At 43.6% G+C, this 20,538-nt stretch overlaps 1 protein-coding gene across 1 annotated transcript in view; it reads right to left on the reverse strand.

Annotated features, from left to right (window-relative positions):
* Clic4 (chloride intracellular channel 4) overlaps nt 1-20,538 on the reverse strand; it is a 58,755-nt gene that overhangs the window by 37,807 nt on the left and 410 nt on the right. The gene's annotated exons all lie outside the window — the stretch shown is intronic.

Here is a 20,538-nt window from a genome sequence, read left to right on the forward strand (position 1 = left end):
CCCCCCCGCAAAAAAAGAACTCTACCATTAAGCTACATCCCCAGTCCTCAGTCTCTTAACAGTAAATATTTTACACTTGTTTTTTATGTTCATGTACCAATAGTGTGAGTGCCTACACTCAACCCAGTGAGGAACAAGAGAACACATGGCTCCTATCTTGCTATTATCTTTAGACTACAATGCTTAGTTTGAAATTTTTAAAATCCACATGGACATTTCAATTCGAAAATATCAAAACTCAGCCGGGCACCAGTGGCTCACGCCTGTAATCCTAGCTTACTCAGGAGGCTGAGATCTGAAGATCGCAGTTCAAAGCCAGCCCGGGCAGGAAAGTCCGTGAGACTCTTATCTCCAATAAACTACTAGAAAAGCCAGAAGTGGTGCTGTGGCTCAAGGGGTAGAGCGCTTGCCTTGAGCTGAAGAGCGCAGGGGCAGCGCCCAAGCCCAGAGTTCAAGCCCCACGACCAACCAAAAAAAAAAAAAAACAGAAAATATCAAAACTCAAAATATATGGGCTGGGAAGGTGGCTCAGTGGTAGAGGGCTTGCCTTGCATGCATGAGGCCCTGGGTTCGATTCCTCAGCACCACATAAGCAAACAGAAAAAAGCCGGAAGTGGTGCTGTGGCTCAAGTGGTAGAGCGCTAGCCTTGAGCTGAAAAGCTGAGGGACAGCGCCCAGGCCTAGAGTTCAGGCCCCATGACTGAACCCAAAAAAAAAAAACAAAAAAAACTCAAAATATAATCCAACTCTGTGACAGGTAAAACACTTGCTTCTCATTTTCTCAAGTGTCATAAATATCCGCCAACAAATCACGATGTTTCAGTGAATTGCGGAAGTGCAGTCAGTCTCCAGTGAGAACAGCGAGCAGCTCCTCCTCTGCGGGGGTGGCTCAGATTATACTGGTACACTTGCCAGCCATGCTTTACCTACCACTGTGAGTTGAGAGAGATTCAAACACTTTTTTTTTAAATATCCTTTCATTTTATTCATCAACAAGTAGAGGATCAACTGAAGGTATAATCAGATTTTCTGTTCTTTTTGTTTGTTGGTTGAGAAGTTTTTTGCCTCTAGTTGCCTTTTTTCTGGATGAGGTCTTGTGTTTTGCCTGAGGCTGGCCTTGGACTATGATCCCCTGACCTATGGCCTCTCACACAGCTGAGATCAGTCACATGCCACCATGCTGGCACTGGTCTCAAACCACAAGCTTCCTGATCTAATCTACCCTCCTCATTCTTCTCTGAAATAACTCCAAAAATCTACAGTTAGTAACGTCATACAGATTTAAGGTTATTATGTTGTTGGAAAAATAACCAAAATACACTATTCAGCCATTGCTTTAGCTAAATGCCATGGTCAGGTTTATTTATTTTACTTTAGTGTGTGTGTGTGTTTGTGAGTGTGTGTGGTTTATTTTACTTTAGTGTGTATGTGTCTTCCTGTTGCTGGGCTTGAACTCAGGGCCTGGGCACTGTCCCTCAGCTCTTCAGCTCAAGGGGAGGGCCCTACCACTTGAGCCACAGTGCCACTTTCGGTTTTCTGGTGGTTAATTGGAGATAAAGTGTCTCACAGACTTTCCTGCTTGGGCTGGCTTTGAACTGTGATCCTCTGATCTCAGCCTCCTGAGTAGCTAGGATTATAGGTGTGAGCCACCAGACACTATTCTATTTTTACTTTATTTTATTCTCTTCCACCCACCATTATTCATGGTTAAATCTGTTGAGTTGGAGGAAATGATTCACATCCCAGTAGTGTGAGAAGTTATGCTTCTGTTAACTTGGTAATTTATCAGATTATGATTTTACTACCTAATGCAGCTGATAACCTAAGTTTTGTTTTGGGGGGTAGGTTGTGGGGCCTGAACTCTGGGCCTGGGTGCAGCACTCTACCACTTGAGAGTCAGCCCCACTTCCAGCTTTTTCTGCTTATGTGGTGCCTCATGCATGCAAGGCAAGCACTCTACCACTGAGCCACCTTCCCAGCCCCAATAGCTTAGTTTTCAAAAGAAAAATTCTTGTCACCAGCACGAGAATCTTTAAAGCTGAGTCTTGCAAAGTTTTCCCTTCTCTCCTAGAACAATTTCCCTATAAAGTTCTGTTCATTCAGTCATTCAGTCAGCTGTACTGAGGTTTGAGCTCAGAGCCTCATACTTAACTAGGTAGGCATGAGATCTACCACTTGACCTACACAGCCCTAGCTCTTTATGCTTTTAGCTATTCTTTTAGCCTGTCTCAGCTGAATCACAATGGTCCCACATCTGTGCTCTGGACTAGCTGAGGCCTCAGGTGTATGAGCCATGGCATACAGCCCCTACAGTGTACTTGGTGACCCACAGTACTACTCCACACCACCTCCCTTTCTACGTACTCAGAGGGGGATAAACCTGGAAACTTCTGTGCCTAAAATTACATTACACTCCACCTGCAATATCCACTACCACATCTGCCTTTCAGATCAAGTCCCACACCCAAGAAACCTTTCTAGTTCACTCTAGCTGAAACCAAAACAGTCTCTAATAGGCTTAAAAGGGATGTAGCTCAGAGGTAGACGGCAAGACATGATAAGGAATGAAAAAAGAAAACTTTTCTAAGTAAACGAGAAGCAATGGTCCTCCAGGGCTCTGATTTGTTTATAATTGTTTTCCTCAAGCTGCCATTTACACTAAGGTTCCTGTGATGTGGATAGTGCTTGCCACTCAAGTTCTGCATATGGGGCTTTCCCAAAACACTTCCTTCCCTAGAACCACAAGATTTGCTCACAACTTAACAATTATTTACTGAGGGCTACCATCTCCCAAGCACAGTGGGACACGTTGGAGAAGCAAGCAGAGGTAAGGAAGGTAGCATCTAACTTGGTGGATCTTAGATTTCTATGAAATAGATAAAAAGTGCCAGAAGTTGAGGGAACCAATACTCAGAGAAAGGGCCTGGGAGCACCTCTCCTACTTTAGATCTGATGGTCATAGATGATCTCTCCACCCAGCAGCGTGGAGTCTGTGACTACGGCTGTGAGCATAGAGCTGGGATTACAGGGCCTGATCAGATAAGACTCTCCCAACCAAATTAAAGGGCAAACTTTATGCCCACAGAGGGAATAGTTCAGGCCCTCGTTTAACAAATGTTTACCAAGAACCTGCAATGGAGAAAAAAGTATTTAGTGCAATGTTTAACAGCAAGGCTATGCAGAGGGACTGTTTTGTCAGTTCTACTTACTTCACCACCTGTGTGATAATGGCCAACTTCTCTGGGTCTCAATTCCCTTATACGTAAGGTGAGGAGGAACACCTACCTCACAAGCGTTATTATGAATAGTGAATACGTACATGGGAACCTCTTAAAATATTGCCAGCATATAACCAGGCACCAGTGGCTCTTGCCTGTAACCCTAGCTACTCAGAGGAGACTAAGATCTGAAGATCAAGGTTCAAAGCAGCCCAGGAAGGAAAGTCAGTGTTCATTCAAAGTGGTAGAGCACTAGCCTTGAGCTGAAGAGCTGTGGGACAGCACCCAGGCCCAGAGTTCAAGCCCCATGACCGACAAAAAAAAAAAAAAAAAGAAAGAAATTACTTATTCTTATTTCAAATTCCAACAAGCTTACCTGGTTTACTGAACTATAGAATAAAAAATTAAAGGAAATGTTCTGTATCAACAGGATTAAGTTATTTAGCAAAGGAAAAAAATAGCAAATACATATACAGAGAGAGAGCTAGGTTTAAAAGAATAATGACTAAAGCCATTCAGAAGGAACACAAAGACGCTTTTACATACCCGGTAGCTCCTGAGGCCAAGGCTGCATTATTATTGAATTTATATTCAGAATGCCACATGAGTTGGCAGTTAAATTCAGTAGTCTAAGAAGTCAACGAAGCATTGGCCTATTTTCAATTCGTTTTCATTTAAAATCAATTTGAGGATGTTCTCTGCTATTTTTGCAGTTTTTCTACAAATCTAATATGTACAAATCAAATCTAATGTAAAAATTTTAAATTAATTTGAGGTTTCTGGTATGGCCAAGCTGTTCACATGGATCAATCCTCTGTCTCTCAAAACAGAGACAAGGGCTGGGAAGGTGGGTCAGTGGTAGAGTGCTTGCCTTGCATGCATGCGGCCCTGGGTTCAATTCCTCAACACCACATAAGCAAAAAGAAAAAAGCCAGAAGTGGCACTGTGGCTAAAGTGGTAGAGCTAGCCTTGAGCTGAAGAGCTGAGGGACAGCGCCCAGGCCCAGAGTTCAGGCCCCAAGACCAGACCCAAAAAATAAATAAATAAACAAATCAAAACAGACAATTTCTATATAAAGTCAGCCACCGGAAGGTCCTACCTAGGAAGCAGATGCTAGAAGAAGGGAGCTAACACTGAAAGGAAGCTGAACCTGCCTTCTAGTTATGTAATGTTAAGATCCTAATACTCTTCACCAATATGTTATTAACTTTAGACCAGATGAGCAGCTAGTCAACCCCAAATTATATGTCTCAAATTCAAAAAGGAATCCTATCTTTATCTCTGGCGTTTTACTATGAGGTAATACATCAGAACCAGACTTAATATCTATTACGTGCTTCCATCCTATACTAGGCATGCCAACTTGCCTCAAAATGCTAATAGGTGTTTGTTAGATTAGCCTTCTGTAGATCAAAGTTTATGGTAAGTGGGAGCAAAAAAGATGAAGGCAATACACTGAGGCTCGAACTCTTGGAATCCCCAGGAAACAGGAGAATAGGAAGGATAAGCAGCAGCTGTGAAAATACACTAATCTCCAGACACAGGAGAAGACCCAGAGCACTCAGAGTGATCTGCCCTGAGCCTTTTGGAGGACATTTGGTTTCATAAAATGACAGTTAAAGCCTTGGAAGATGCTAAGTTAAATCTCTTACACAGTTGTATTCCAAACTATTTCTAAGACAGGCTATAAACACATGGTTCTTCCCTTCTGAAGGGTAACCAAGTCCCAAGTGGCTGAACGTCTAGGCAGGGCTACAAAGGGCTCTAAGACAGACCCCAAAAGCTGGGCAGTCATCCTGAAGAAAAATGCTTTAAAGTCCTTATTTGAGAACATGTAACCTGACCAGAGACAAGAGATTCATCCTACCATTCTGTTCTACTAGAATCTCTCTAACCAGATCAGAAGAAACCCTATTACCCATGGCCACATAAGGATCTCATTTAATGGTTAAAAACTGAATAACCAGGCTGGGAATGTGGCTTAGTGGTAGAGTGCTTGCCTAGCATGAAGCCCTGGGTTCAATTCCTCAGAACTACATACACAGAAAAAGCTGGAAAGGGCGCTGTGGTTCAAGTGGAAGAGGGCTAGCCAGAGGGAAAGAAGCTCAGGGACAGTGTCCAGGCCCTAAGTTGAAGCCCCAGGACTGGCAAAACAAACAAACAAACAAACAAAATAAAACCACTGCTTCAGCTGTATGGGACCAGGATTCACAAATAAGGATAATGTTTTTAAAAAATTGTAAGAATAAATTTTAAAAACTGAATAACCGAGAACAATACTAAGTAGAATGTACTTATAAGAGGAAACCAGGGGCTGGGAAGGTGGCTCAGTGGTAGAGCGCTTGCCTTGCATGCCTTAGGCCCTAGGTTCGATTCCTCAGCACCACATAAGAAAAAAGAAAAAAGCCAGAAGTGGCACTGTGGCTCAAGTGGTAGAGGACTAGCCTTGAGCTGAAGAGCTGAGGGACAGTGTCCAGGCCCAAAGATCAGGCCCCACAACCGGACCCCCCCCCAAAAAAAGAGGAGACCAGCTTCGCTTCAACAAAAGCTAAAGGGTAAAACCAGCTTAAAATGCTGGTGATAGGGCTGGGAAGGTGGCTCAGTGGTAGAGTGCTTGCCTTGCATGCATGAGGCCTTGGCTTTGATTCCTCAGCATCACATAAGCAAAAAAAGCCGCAAGTGGCACTGTGGCTCAAGCAGTAGAGCACTACCTTGAGCTGAAGAGCTGAGGGACAGCACCCAGGCCCAGAGCTCAGGCCCCCCCACCAAAAAAAAAAAAATGCTGATGATAGGAAAATGACAGAATTAAGAAATGTTGATCACTTAAAAATTCCTTGTAGCTGGGTAGCAGTGGCTGACGCTTGTAATCCTAGCTACTCAGGAGGCTGCTATCTAAGGATCACGGTTCAAAGCCAGACTGGGCAGGAAAGTCTGTGAGACTTTAAATTCCAATTAACAATGAGAAAACCAGAAGTGGAGCTGTGGCTCAAAGTGGTAGAGATCTAGCCTTGAGCAAAAAAGCTTAGGAACAGGGCAGAGACTTTGGGTTCTCCAGAAAAAAAAAAAAAAAAAAACAGATCTTTGTAAATGGCTTTTTGTTGTTGTTTCTTTGTTTTGGTACCAGTCTGAGGGCTTGAACTCATGGGCTTATACCTGCTGTCCTTGAGCTTTTTTTTTTTTTTTGCTTTTTTTTTCTGCCAGTCCTGGGGCTTGAACTCTAGCCGCTGTCCCTGAGCTTCTTTTGCTTGTGGCTAGCCCTCTACCACTTTGAGCCACAGCTCCACTTCTGGTTTTCTGGTGGTTAACTGGAGATAAGAGATGAGGCTGGGAAGTGGCTCAGTGGTAGAGTGCTTGCCTTGCATGCCTGAGGCCCTGGGTTCGATTCCTCAGCACCATGTAAGCAAAAAGAAAAAAGCCGGAAGTGGCGCTGTGGCTCAAGTGGTAGAGCACTACCTTGAGCTGAAGAGCTGAGGGACAGCGCCCAAGCCCAGAGTTCAGGCCCCACGACCGGACCCAAGAAAAAAAAAAAGTCTCATGGACTGTCCTGCCCAGGAGATCCTCAATTCTCAGCCTCCTGAATAGCTAGGATTCCAGGTCCAGCCACCAACACCCTAGCTTGATTTTTTTTTTTTAAGGGGCAAAGGCAAGGAGATCATAAGACTTAGCAGTTTGGTAGCCTTTTACATGAGCCAAAAGTAGGGACGGGAAAGGACTGACTCCAAAGTACTGGTTGATCTCATTAGCTCTGCCTAAGAAACTTCATAGATGTGACTTCACTCCTGGACTACACAGCTATATTTAGTTTATACCTAATATGGATGAAGTCCTGAACTAACGGCCATTTCCTCTCTCCATAAAAAGAAACTTCCAAAAAAAAAGAAAAGAAAAGAAACTTCCTTGCTTTTTTTTTTTTTTCTCACATCAACAATACAAGCAGCCTCCTTTCTGAGGGGGGAAGGTTTGAAAATGAAAGGAAAGAGAACTCATTTTTTATTTATTTATTTATTTATTTTGCTTATGTGGTGCTGAGGAATCAAACCCAGGGCCTCATGCATGCATGGCAAGCGCTCTACCACTGAGCCACCTTCCCAGCCCCAGAACTCATTTTTTAAAAATCAACAAATTAGGATGTGATTTTTATTATACTTGTGCCACTTTGACATTTCTATCAATTATGAGATAATTTTAAAATCAAAGCTGGGCACCAGTGGCTCATGCCTGCAATCCTACCTACTCAGGAGGCTGAGATATAAGGATCACGGTTCAAAGCCAGCCGGTCGAGAACAGTCTATAAGACTCTTATCTCCAATTAACCACCAGAAAACCAGAAGTAGTGCTGTGGCTCAAGTGGTAGAGCACTAGCCTTGAACTAAAGAGCTCAGGGACAGAGCCCAGGCCCAGAGTTCAAGCCCCACAACCAAACAAACAAAAAAATTATAAAATCAAAACCTGTAATGTTCAAATCAAGTCCCTTTATTGTGTTTAGAAATAAACCCTTCTGTAGGGGAAAAACAAAAGGAGGCAACAGTGCTTGAAAAGAAATGTACTCATTACCTTGCTCATGTAACTGTAACCCCTCTGTACAGTATTTTCACAATAAAAAACTTATTAAATAAAAAGAAATAAACCCTTCTAACGTACTTTATAAAATATTAATCAATATAGGCGCCAGTGGCTCATGCCTGTAGTCCTAACTACTCTGAGCTCTGAGGATCATGGTTCAAAGCCAGCCCGGATAGGTAAGTCCAAGAGACACTTATCTCCAATAAACCACTGGAAGTAGTGCTGTGGCTCAAATGGCAGAGCGCTAGCCTCGAGCTGAAAGACAGTGCCCAGGCTGAGTACAAGCCCCACAAGGGACCCAAAAATAAATTAGTCAATAAGGTCCCCAAAAATGCAAAAAGGTTAAGTTATGGAAACTCTACACTGCCTTTTAAATTTAACCTAGAGGAGCTGGGGCATCACTTGGTAAGTAAGAGAGCTTGCCAGGTACATGTTAAGGTCCTGGGTTTGATCCCCAGAACTGGCAATAAATAAAAAAATAAACATCCTGCCTCTGGCACTGTGGAATAATTAAGATCTTACCCCAAATCCCAGTATTGTTATTTACTGGGACTGCTTAACACCCAATGGCAGAATACAGAAACAAACTAGGTTTACTATGTGTCAGGCCCTAAGTACTTTTTTCATATTAATGCTTTTTTTTTTTTGCCAGTCATGGTGCCTGAACTCTGGGCCTGGGCACACTGTCCCTCAGCTCTTCAGCTCAAGGCTAGTGCTCTACCACTTGAGCTACAGCACTACTTCCAGCTTTTTCTGCTTATGTGGTGCTGAGGAATCAAGCCTCATGCATGCAAGGCAAGCACTCTACCACTGAGTCACCTTCCCAGCCCCCATATTAACACTTAATCTTTACCAAAGCCAAAAAGTAAACACTACAACTTCAATGAACATAAACTAAGGCACTCAGTAAAGAGTAAAACCAGGATAAAAAACACAGGACTAGCCATCAGGAGGCTGCAATCTGAGGATCATGGTTCAAAGTCAGCCTGGGAGGAAAGTCCATGAGACTCTTATCTCCAATAAACCACTAGAAAACTCGAAGTTGTGCTGTGGCTCAAGCGGTAGAGCACTTGCCTTGAGCTGAAGAACAGAGACAGCACCCAGTCCCAGAGTTCAAGACCTACAAATTCATATAACAAAGATCCCATAAACCTTATCCCTCTTAAATCTTATTCATTTCATCTTTCTCTAATACATCAACCTTCAAACAGCTCTGATAGTTCAGACATTTTGTTAGAAAGCTTTCCCTTGAGTCCTGGGAATGTGGTTTAGTGGTAGAGTGCTTGCCTACCATGCATAAAGCCTTGGGTTTGATTCCTCAGTACCACATAAACAGAAAACGCCAGAGGAAGTAGTGCTATGGCTCAAGTGGTAGAGGACTAGCCTTGAGCAAAAGAAGCTCAGGGACAGTACCCAATCCCCAACTTCAAGCCCAGAACTGGCCAAAAAAAGGTTGCCCTTGAAACATGTGGAAATATAACAATGAAATCCCTTCCATTATAACTAACATAGTTAATAAAAATAAAATGAGAGGCTGGGAAGGTGGCTCAGTGGTAGAGTGCTTGCCTTGCATGCATGAGGCCCTGGGTTCGATTCCTCAGCACCACATGAGCAGAAAAAGCTGGAAGTGGTGCTATGGCTCAAGTGGTAGAGTGCTAGCCTTGAGCTGAAGAGCTGAGGGATAGCACCCAGGCCCAGACTGACAAAAATAAATAAATAAAAGTTTTCCCTGACATGTATCTCCTCCTCTGAGCTATCTACCTGTCTCTTCCACATAACCCAGTGTCTCAAAGTTGGCTTTACACCCAATCTCCTTCCTATCTAACCTCCCACATCTCCTGTGGCTTCCCCACTACCAGCTCTCCTCCAACACCCTACGAAGGTTAGACCAATGGCTTCAAGCTATTCAGACCAAGAGACATTCTACTTGACACATAGCTCCTCCTCTTCCTCTTGAGAGCCTTTCCAAGCTTCTTAAGTACCTGGAGTTTTTCCTTTCTTCCCAACCCGAGCTGCTCTGTCACAACTTCCCTTGGTTCTCTAGATGTGACATGTCCAAGATATTGACAGCTCCCCAAAACTTAGCCCGAGGCATTTTCTTGCTCTTGACTCCATCCACCCAATAAACTGATAGATTTTAAGAACACCATAAATACTGTATGTCTTCAAATTGCAAATATTTCTACTTTAGCTGAGCTTCTTTCTGGACATATCTAATAGATTATCTACTTTGTCATCCCAGCCATCTCACCATTTCCAGCTCTTCTTCCATCTCCATAAAAGGCCATCTCTTCACCAGTGACTCTAATTAGAAACCTGAGTCATTTCTCACATACCTCTTACACACATCTCCTCCAACAGCTTCCTGCTGTCTCCACCTCCCATGTCTACCTCCATCACCTCCCTACCACTTCCAAATCATCTCCTACCTCGAGTCACTAAAAGACTCTATAATCTTCCTGCCTCAGCCTTGGCCTACTTGCTATTCTCCATGGGATTGCCAAAATGTCCAGTTCCTCAAAAACAGCTGAGGCCTGGCACCAGTGGCTGAGATCTGAGTATCAAGGTTCAAAGCCAACCTGAGCAGACAGATCCAATTAAACAGAAAAAAAAAGTAGCCGAGTGCCGAAGGCTCACACCTGTAATCCTATCAGGAGGCTGAGATCTGAAGATCACGGTTCAAAGTCAGCCCAGGCAGGAACGTCCAGGAGACTCTTATCTCAAATAAAGCACTCAGAAAACTGGAAGTGGCTCTCATGGTAGAGGGCTAGCTTGAGCTGAAGAGCTGAGGGACAGTGCCCAGACCCAGAGTTCAGGCCTCACAACCAACCAAAAAAAAAAAAAAGAAGTAACAAGGTGTCATACTTAAGCAAAAAGGCCAAGAAACAGAGCAAGGCCCTGAGTTCAAGCCCTAGCACACACAAAAAAAAATTGTTTTCCTTAACAATTAATAATAAACTCCTGCCTTTCATTTGTTAAAATGCAACTAAGGGGCTGGGACGGTGGCTCAGTGGTAGAGCGCTTGCCTTGCATGCATGAGGCCCTGGGTTCAATTCCTCAGCACCACATAAGCAAAAAGAAAAAGCCGGAAGTAGCACTGTGGCTCAAGTGGTAGAGTGCTAGCTTTGAGCTGAAGAACTGAGAGACAGCGCCCAAGCCCAGAGTGCAGGCCCCACGACTGGACCCAAAAAAAAAAAAAAAAAAGAATATAAAATGCAACTAAGTATTGGACTCATCTCTAAGTCACTTATCTCATTAAGACTGCCATATATAAATTATTTCTTAAATTAATCCAACTGGGATTTTCTGAAAAGCAAATTAAAGTCATTGACTTCATAAACAGAAAGTCAGCACTGAACACCTGACCAGTGTCATCAGCCAGGGCTCACTGACTTACCATCTGTGAAGCTCTCTTGCAAGCTCCCAGGAGACAAGGGCCCTGTCTTATTCCTTATCTTGTCAGCACTTAGAACATGGAAAGTATTCCATGAGCTCCTATTAAGATCCCTATAATACCACATACAACTGCTCCTAGGCAAAGATTGTATCTTATACCTCCAACCATGAAATAGGCACACCTTACTTCCATATGCACATCTTACATAACTATGGATCAGAGAAATCAATTCTGAAAAACCACTTGAATTTTTAGAACACATCTCTCCAAAAGAACGTTAAGCACCTACCTTCAAACTACTTGAAGCAACATCTACTCTTGGAGCAGTTCTGGGTGTTAGGAGATTTTATAAGATAGAACCTTGTTCCCAGTAGGGTGCTAGTGGCTCAACCTATAATCCTAGCTATTCAAGAGGTTGAGAGCAGGATTAAGTGGAAGGTTTGAAACCATCTGGGGCAGAAAAGTTTGAGAACCTTATCTCAAAAGTTACTGGACAAGGGGCTGGGAATGTGGCTAAGTGGTAGAGCACTTGCCTTGCAAGCATGAGGCCCTGGGTTCAATTCCTCAGCACCACATTAGCAGAAAAGCCAGAAATGGCACTGTGGCTCAAGTGGTAGAGTGCTAGCCCTTGAGCTGAAGAGCTGAGGGACAGCGCCCAGGTCCAGAGTTCAGGCCCCACGAATGGCCAAAAAAAAAAAAGTTACTGGATAAGACAGGCATGCCTATAATCCTAGCTACTTAGGAGGTTGAGATCTGAGGATCATGGTTTAAAGCCAGCCCGGACAGGAAAGTCCATGAGACTCTGATCTCCAATAAATCACCAGAAAAACGGAAGTAGCACTGTGGCTCAAGCAGTAGAGCGCCCGCCTTGAGCTAGCGAGCACAGGGACAGCACCCAGGCCCAGAGTTCAAGCCCTACCACCCACCCCCACCCACCCCCAAAAAAGGTTACTGGACACCAGGCACTGGTGCTCACATCTGTAATCCTAGCTACTCAGGTGGCTGAGAATCACCATTCAAAGCCAGACTGAACAGACAAATCCCCATGATACTCTAATCTCCACTTAACTACTCAAAAATGGAGGTGGAACTGTGGCTCAAAGTGGTGAAGCACTAGCTTTGCGCAAAATAGCTTGTAATATAAAACTACACACTCCTCACAGGCTTACAACTTTGAAAAGTTTCAATTGAATCTTTTTTTTTTTAGTCAGTCATGGGGCTTGAACTCTGGGCCTGAGCTTTGTCAATTGAATCTTTAGAGTATGTTTTTGTTCAAGGTCAAAATTTAATTTCTGAAATCTAACCACCTTTTCTTTTTCCCAATTAGCCCATTTAGTCTGGCCTCAAACTCCCACTCCCACTCCTCCAGCTCTCCCTAAGTGGCACAATAACCTAATTGGACTCCTCTTTAGTTCTTAATGACCATTCACTCTAGTAATATACCTCCACATAAATAACCCGATTTTAATGGAGAAAAACATTCCCATAACAACAAATCCTCTAAGGTAATTGCCTTAATTAATGTCCATCTAATTGCATAGTTTTGTGTTCTCCAGTGTTTGTTCAGATTCTTTTATTCTTCCCACACACATACAAGTAAATGGCTAATGTTGCACAGTGGTAAAATTCAATACTTGCTTATAACAGATGATTGACATTTTTACAACTCAAATCATGAGAACTAAGTCCTTTTCATAGGAATGAATCTTTGTACATGTGAAGCTGAAAATATTAATTGTATTAAAAAAAAAATAAAAGGAAGAGAAACTTACACTCCAAGCTTACAGTTAGGAACATTGTATTTCAGTTTCAAGGTAAAAAAAGAAAAATAACCTAGAAGTACAAAATACATGCTAACTCTGAGGTGAACACCTGGCCCTAGTTCTTACATTGTTACTCTACCTTTCAGGGGCCATACCAAATATTAGCCACTGAGAGATAAAAGCCAAGTCTCAAAAAACAAAAACAAGGGCTGGGAAGGTGGCTCAGTGGTAGAGCGCTTGCCTTGCATGCCAGAGGCCCTGGGTTCGATTCCTCAGCACCATATAAGCAAAAAGAAAAAAACCAGAAGTGGCGCTGTGGCTCAAGTGGTAGAGTGCTAGCCTTGAGCTGAAGAGCTGAGGGACAACGCCCAGGCCCAGAGTTCAGGCCCCATGACCGTACCCAAAAAAAAGCAAAAAACAATTAATGACCCAATATTTTATATGCATGTATGAAAACAGAACAAAACCTTTAAAACTATCTTAAAATAGAGTTTAAGAAACTGGGGCTGGGGAAGTGGTGCTGTGACTCAAGCGGTAGAGTGCTTGCTTTGAGCTGAAGAGCACAGGGACAGCACCCAGGCCCAGAGTTCAAGCCCCACGACCAACACAAAAAAAAAAGAAAGAAAGAAACTGGGGCTGGGAAGTTGGCTCAATGGTAGAGTGCTTGCCTCAAATGCATGAGGCCCTGGGTTCAATTCCTCAGCACCACATAAGCAGAAAAAGCCAGAAGTGGCGCTATGGCTCGAGTGGTAGAGCACTAGCCTTGAGCTGAAGAGGTGAGATAGCACCCAAGCCCAGAGTTCAGGGCCCTTGACCTGCCAAAAAAAAGCAAGAAACTGTTATGCCAGGCGCTGGTGGCTCCGGCTTGTAATCCTAGCTACTGAGGAGGCTGAGATCTGAGGACCTCAGTTCAAAGCCAGCCCGGGGAAGGGAAGTCCGTGAGACTCATCTCCAATAAACCACTAGAAAACCGCAAGTGGCGCTGTGGCTCAAGCGGTAGAGCTCTCGCCTTGAACTGAAGAGCATACGGACAGCACCCAAGCCCAGAGTTCAAGCCCCTCAACAGGGGAAAAAAAAAAGAAACTGTTATATTGGGGTTGGGGATTTAGCTCACTGGAAGAGCACTTGCTTGGCAATTACAAGGCCCTGAGTTCAGTCCTCAGCTGTGCCAAAAAAAAAAAGAAAAAGAAAAGGAAAAAAAAAACTGTTATAAAGACATAGTTAGGGACATTTCCCTATTAGTCTGTCCACCACCTTCTTTAATGGTGTCCTAATAAACATTTGATTCTTCTTCTTTCCTATCTCCTGAACTCTTTCAATACCCTGCTGCCCCCTCAGAGAGCCCTGCTTCTCCAGTGAGTCACTGGTCTATGCCCGCTGCCTAGCTGCCTGCAGTCCTCACCTTATAACAACGACCTAATAAATCTTCAATTTTCCTAAAGAAGCAGGCATGGAAAAAGGGGGAAGGAAGTAGGGCGAGAAAGAGGTGGGGGTTAATGTAATCAAAGTACATTACAGTATCACAATGAAACCCCTGTACAATTAATATATGCTAACTTTTAAAATTACACAAATATAAGGTACTCCTAAGTCTATCTTTGAAACAATTTTCAAATAGGCATTTATTTATCTACATTAGGTTGTCACCTTCATACATTAATAATTAGTCTAATTCAGTCTACTAGTTTTATAGTTTAAATAAGGAAAAAAGACCAAAACCAAACCAGGCTACTAATTGATATTCCTCATACCTTGGCGGTCCTGGCACCAAAGGATAAAAGCCAAAGCCAAGTCTCAAAAAAAAGACGACAGGATTCAAAGTTCCAAGGAAATTTACCAACTCAAGCTCTAAATCAAATTTGGATTTCTGTTAAATCACACTTGGATGATTTGTAATCCTGACCTAATGTTATTTCCCTCCAGAAATTCCTTTTTCATTCTCTGTGAGCCTCTAAAGTGAAAAATCCCATCTCAGCTCACTCCCCTACTTGATCAAATGCTGTACTCATACCTAATCCCACGTCCCTCCTGTGTGGAACACATTTCCCTTTTATAGAATTACCAAGTCTCTATTCAGAAGCTACCAGAACACTGAAGCTCTACTGAGCTAGGAAACAGGAAGAAGGGCAGCAAATCCACCCCTCTCAGGCCTCCAGGCACTTCTGCATGTACCCTTCCCCTTCCAAGCCCGCTCCTAGTGGCAGCCAGGTTCCAAGTCCTCTCCACTCACTACTCTCCAGTTCAGCCACCCACACTCAAAAGCCTCATCTCTTGGCCTTTTTCTCTTAGAATCAAAGTCATCAACTTGTCTAAAAGTAGCATTGTGCCAAGCACTGGTGGCTTATGCTTATAGCCCTAGCTACTCAGAGGGCTAAGATCTGAGAAGTGAGCTTTGAAACTAGCCCAGGCAGACAAATCTGAGACTCTTATCTCAAATTAACGAGCAAAAAGCAGGAACTGGATGTGTGAATCAACTAGTAGAACACCAGCTGTGAGTAAAAAAGTCAAACAGGACCCTGAATTCAAGCCCTAAAACTCACAAAAGGAAAAAAAAGGGGTATTATTATGTCTTTGGGAACAGCACAGGCAAAAGCAAAAGCAGGTATTTACTGCAAGTCAAGCTTTCTTAAAGCTTTACACAAGGTTGTTCAATGGTAGTTAGATAACTTCCTAGCCTCTCAGAATTAGATGAAACAGTGTGACAGGAAGTAACAGACAGAACTTCCAGGCTGGGCCACTTAAGATGTGCCTCGTCCAGGCCATAGTGGCTCACGCCTGTAAAACTAGCTAACTCAGAAGGCTGAGATCTGAGGATCACAGTTTGAAGCTAGCACAGGTAAGAAAGTCTGTGAGACTCTAATCTCCAATTAACCACCAGAAAAACTAGAAGTGGAACTGTGGCTCACAATAATAGAGCACTCACTTGCTTCGAGTGAAAAACCTTAGGGAAAGCACCCAGGCCCTGAATTCAAGCCCAACAACCCCTCTCCCCCACCAAAAAAAAAAAAAAATGTGCTTTCATTATAGTCTCACCAGCTGTGACTAGTCAGAAGAGGGCAGGTTGAGGAAATGATGACTCACACGTGTAATCTTAGCTATTCAGGAGGCTGTGATCTGAGGATCATGGTTCAAAGACAGCCTGGGCATGTACTCTGTAAGAATCTTATTTCCAAATAAACACCTAAAAACCAGAAGTGGTGTGGCTCAAATTGGTAGAGCAGTAGACTTCACCATAAAAGCTGACCAAAGCTGGAAATGGAGCTGTGACTCAAGTGGTAGAGTATCAGCCTTGAGTGAAAAAGCTAAGGGACGAAGCCAACACTCCTCACCCACATGCACATATGTATTTGTGCATGTGTATACATACATACACAAACAAAAAAGGACAATGCTCTGGTGAGAGAGATGTTTAGTGAAAAAATAAGATGAAAGAGCCTTGATCACGAACAGAGATCTAGAACACCCTCCTAGACTGCAAGGTGAGAAAGAAAAAAAAATTTGCACTGGGCACCGGTGCCTCATGCCTGTAATCCTAACTACTCAGGAGGCCGAGATCTAAGGATCGAGGTTCAAAGCCAGTCCAGGCAAGAAAGTCCGTGAGACTCCTATCTCCAATAAACAACCAGAAAACCGAAAGTGGCGCTGTGGCTCAAGCAGTAGAGTGCTTGCCTTGAGCTGAAGAGCACAGGGACAGCCCACAAGCCCAGAGTTCAAGCCCCATGATCAACAAAAAAATAGAATAAAAAAATAAAAAATTACATGTTGTCTGAAACACTGTTTGGGTGCAGAGCATTAAGTGTTACAGCAGTTTAGATACTAGTGAGTATACACAGATTACCAGTTAATCGCTCAGCAACCATATAAAATAGCTATTATTATTACTTTATCCCAATATTATTGAGACAGAAACCACCACTGAGAACCTAAGGATCTTGACTGACATATTAGGAAAAGCCAGGAGTCTAGCTCAAAAGTCCATGCACAAGAGAAATCTCTTCTAAATAACAAAAGAAAAATTACTGATGTCATCCTCCACCAAATTAACGAATTTACAATTAGCACCTGGATCCCAGTAGCTTGGTGGCTACTGCAGCCATGCTCCAGCTTATAGTAATATATCAAATTTAAGTCCCAACTCATAAAACTAAACACTACAAAGGGATTATTTCCTAAATGGAGATGAGAAATACCCTCATGTCATATTAAAGCTCCCAGTATGCACCGAGAGGCAGCAGTGTCAACAGAAGCTGGGCCCTCACAAGCCAATGGAATCTAGACTCTTCTCAATGTCTCTTATTTTGTGGGTCATCAATCAGTTAATATTTACCTCTACACAAACTGCAACCTTGGTTCTAAATCTTGGTGCTAAATAATAGGGAAAAGAAATGCACAAAGAATTCCTACACATACACTGTGCTTCAATGTAAATAAATTTTGCTGGCACTGAGGCTAATACTCCTATGACTTAAGCATGTAATAAATTGTGTGGATGCATGTGGTAAATTGTGTGTGTTCTTATTCCTGCTTTAAAAAAAAAAAAGTTCTCTGCTATAAACTCAAATACTTCTTGACAGAATAATTAAGACAAGGTCTGGGAAGGTGGCTCAGTGGTAGAGTGCTTGCCTTGCATGAGGCCCTGGGTTCGATTCCTCAGCACCACATAAGCAGAAAAAACCGGAAGTGCTGTGGCTCAAGTGGGAGAGCACTAGCCTTGAGCTGAAGAGCTGAGGGACAGCGCCCAGGTCCAGAGTTCAAGCCCCCACGAAAAAAAATAATTAAGACAATTTAGCATAGCACTCTGGACACCACAGCCCGATTATTTTCAAATTTACTGTATTTACAAGGGTATTTTCTCTTATTTGCATTTCTACATAGGTTTTGAGAAGAAATCAAGAGTATGTTTTAGTTGTCTTTTTATTCACCCAACTAACACTAGTCTTTGTCAGTGAAAAATTGGTCTATGTTGAATCCCAGGCTAGCATTTTGCTTTTCATTTCACAAATAAAAATAAGGCTTTAGGTGGGCAAACTGTGGCTCACATCTGTAATCCTAGCTACTCAGGAGGCTGAGATCTGAGGATCACAGTTCAAACCCAGCCCAGGCAGGGAAGTCTGTGAGACTCTTTTCTCCAATAAACTACCAGAAAACTGGAAGTGGCACTGTGGCTCAAATGGTTCAGCACTAGCCTTGAGCTGAAGAGCTTAGGGACAGTGCCCAGGCTCAGAGTTCAAGCCCCACACCAACAACAACAACAAAAAAAGGCTCTAATAAGGAAAACCAATAGCTCAGAATAACTTAGCATATAAGCACAAAACTATGACTCTAGCTCTGTGTCCAAACCCATACTGAAAACTTCTGATGGGGGCTGGTGGCTCAGGCCTGTAATCTTAGCTACTCAGGACACTGAGATCTAAGGATACCAGTAGATTTGAAACCAGCCCCACAGCAAAGTCCATGAGATTCTTCTCTGCAATTAATCACCAAAAAAGCTGGAAGTGGAGCTGTGGCTCCAATGCTAAGAGTGCTAGCTAGCCTTGAGTACAAAGGCTCAGTGGCAAGGCCCTGAGTTCAATCCTCAGGACCTTCACAAAAGACAGACTTATAGCTCATGCAAGCAACGATGACTCCAGGTGGTTCACAACAAAGATATGGAAAACTGAGAAAGAAGGGGTATGCAAGTGACTCAACTTCAGGAAAGTGACCACACCCAAGTCCTTCTAAAGGAGAGATTAACTCACCAGAAGTTCAACAGGAATCGTGTGTGTGTGTGTCGTGTGTGTGTGTGTGTGTGTGTGTGTGTGTCGTGTGTGTCCTGTGTGTCCTGTGTGTCCTGTGTGTCCTGTGTGGTGTTTGAATGGGTGTTAATGGGAACTGAACCTAGTGCTTCATCTAGGCTAGGCAAGCACTCCACTACTGACCTATATTTCTCCTGCCTCTTTCTTTTATTTTAGTTAACTTATTTTTTTTCTTTGGGATACTAGAGTTTGAATGTGGGGTCCCAGACCTACTAGACTGGAGCTCTACAATTTGGGCCAAATCCCTCAAGCTCTTCATTTTGTCTTTGAGATAAGATCTATCTCTAAATCTGAAATAGTCCCGCCTCTACCCCCAGAGTAGCTGGGATTAAGACATTGCCCACTTCCAAATCGTTCTCATTTTTCTCCCAGTCCTGAGGCCTGAACCTAGCACATATTGCATGCTAGGCAAGTGTTTACTGTGTGAGCCAGAATACTGAGAAGGCATCCTGATATTATCCTAAGTTTAAAAATGCTCATAAAGGGCTGGGAAGGTGGCTCAGTGGTAGAGTGCTTGCCTTGCATGCTTGAGGCCCTGGGTTCGATTCCTCAGCACCACATAAGCAGGAAAAAAAAAGCCGGAAGTGGCGCTGTGGCTCAAGTGGTAGAGCGCTAGCCTTGAGCTGAAGAGCTGAGGGACAGCACCGAGGCCCAGAGTTCAGGCCCCACGACCAGACCCCCAAAAAAAACAAAATAAATAAATAAAAATGCTCATAAAGTTTCACCATTATTTTGGGTTATAGCATATACTTTTTTTAGAGTAAGGAAATTCCTTCCAATTCTAACCTCTTTAACTTATTTTCCCCTGATCTCTGACCCACCCTTTTCCCTGTCCACACAGCTTTCCACTCCCCTCTCTTCCTCCCTCTCATTTCGGGTTCCTTCCCACATTCTCTTCACCTCAAAGTACTGTCACTCAGAGTAGCTGAGACTTAACTGCCACTCTGGAAGTTCTACACACCCTTCAGCTCTTCCCATTTGGGGGAGCAAAATGTTTCTCAAACTGAGAATCGAAAGAAAATCCTAAGGTAAACAGTGATCCACTTTCTCCTCGCCATTTCTTAAAATGCGCCCTTCAGTTCTTCCCTTCTCTAAACCAAAAACTCAGGAAAGAAAATAGAAAAGTACTGGATCCCCTGGTAACTCTTCCAGTGTTGCCCTGCTCTAAAGCAGCCTGGCTGCTAAAAGTTAAGTGGCTGAGAGAACCTCAAAGAAAACGTTTTAGGGAAAGCAGCTGGATCCAGCTGTTTCCTTCCCTACACCGAAAAACACTAAAGAAAAATAGGAAGGGGCCACGAATAGGATTTGGAAGCAGATAAGCTAATTCCGGGATATAAAAGCGAAAGGGGGCGGGAAGGACGTGGGGAGGAAGGGGGATCGGTCCCGCTGGGGTCCAAAGCGAGGGAATGAATTCGTTCTCTCAACAAATTTTTCTTTCCCAACAAAAGGGCAATCTTTCCCGGGGCGGCAACACGCAGGGGGGGAGCAGCCAAAATGTTGCATCATACGAAATCCTCGGCGCTGGAGAAACCAGAAAACCAGACAGTGGTTAACAACAACAACAGAAAACCCCTAAGGCAGGAAACCCCAGGTTGGGAACCCCGGGTCTTTCGCGGGGGAGCCCCGCGCCCCTTGGTCCGTTTTCTCCTTTGAAGACTGCGTCCGAGATGAAAAGTTTCAGTTTCAGATCCCGGGGGCGCAGAGGTTCTTTGCAAGCGCGTGCCCGGTGGGGTTCCCCCGGACGGCGGGGCCGAGGCTGCAGCGACGGGGGCCGGGGCTGCGGGCCCGGGAGGGCGCGGGCG

Source organism: Dipodomys ordii, unplaced genomic scaffold (assembly GCF_000151885.1).
Source record: "Dipodomys ordii isolate 6190 unplaced genomic scaffold, Dord_2.0 Scaffold6, whole genome shotgun sequence".
NCBI classification, from domain to species: domain Eukaryota; kingdom Metazoa; phylum Chordata; class Mammalia; order Rodentia; family Heteromyidae; genus Dipodomys; species Dipodomys ordii.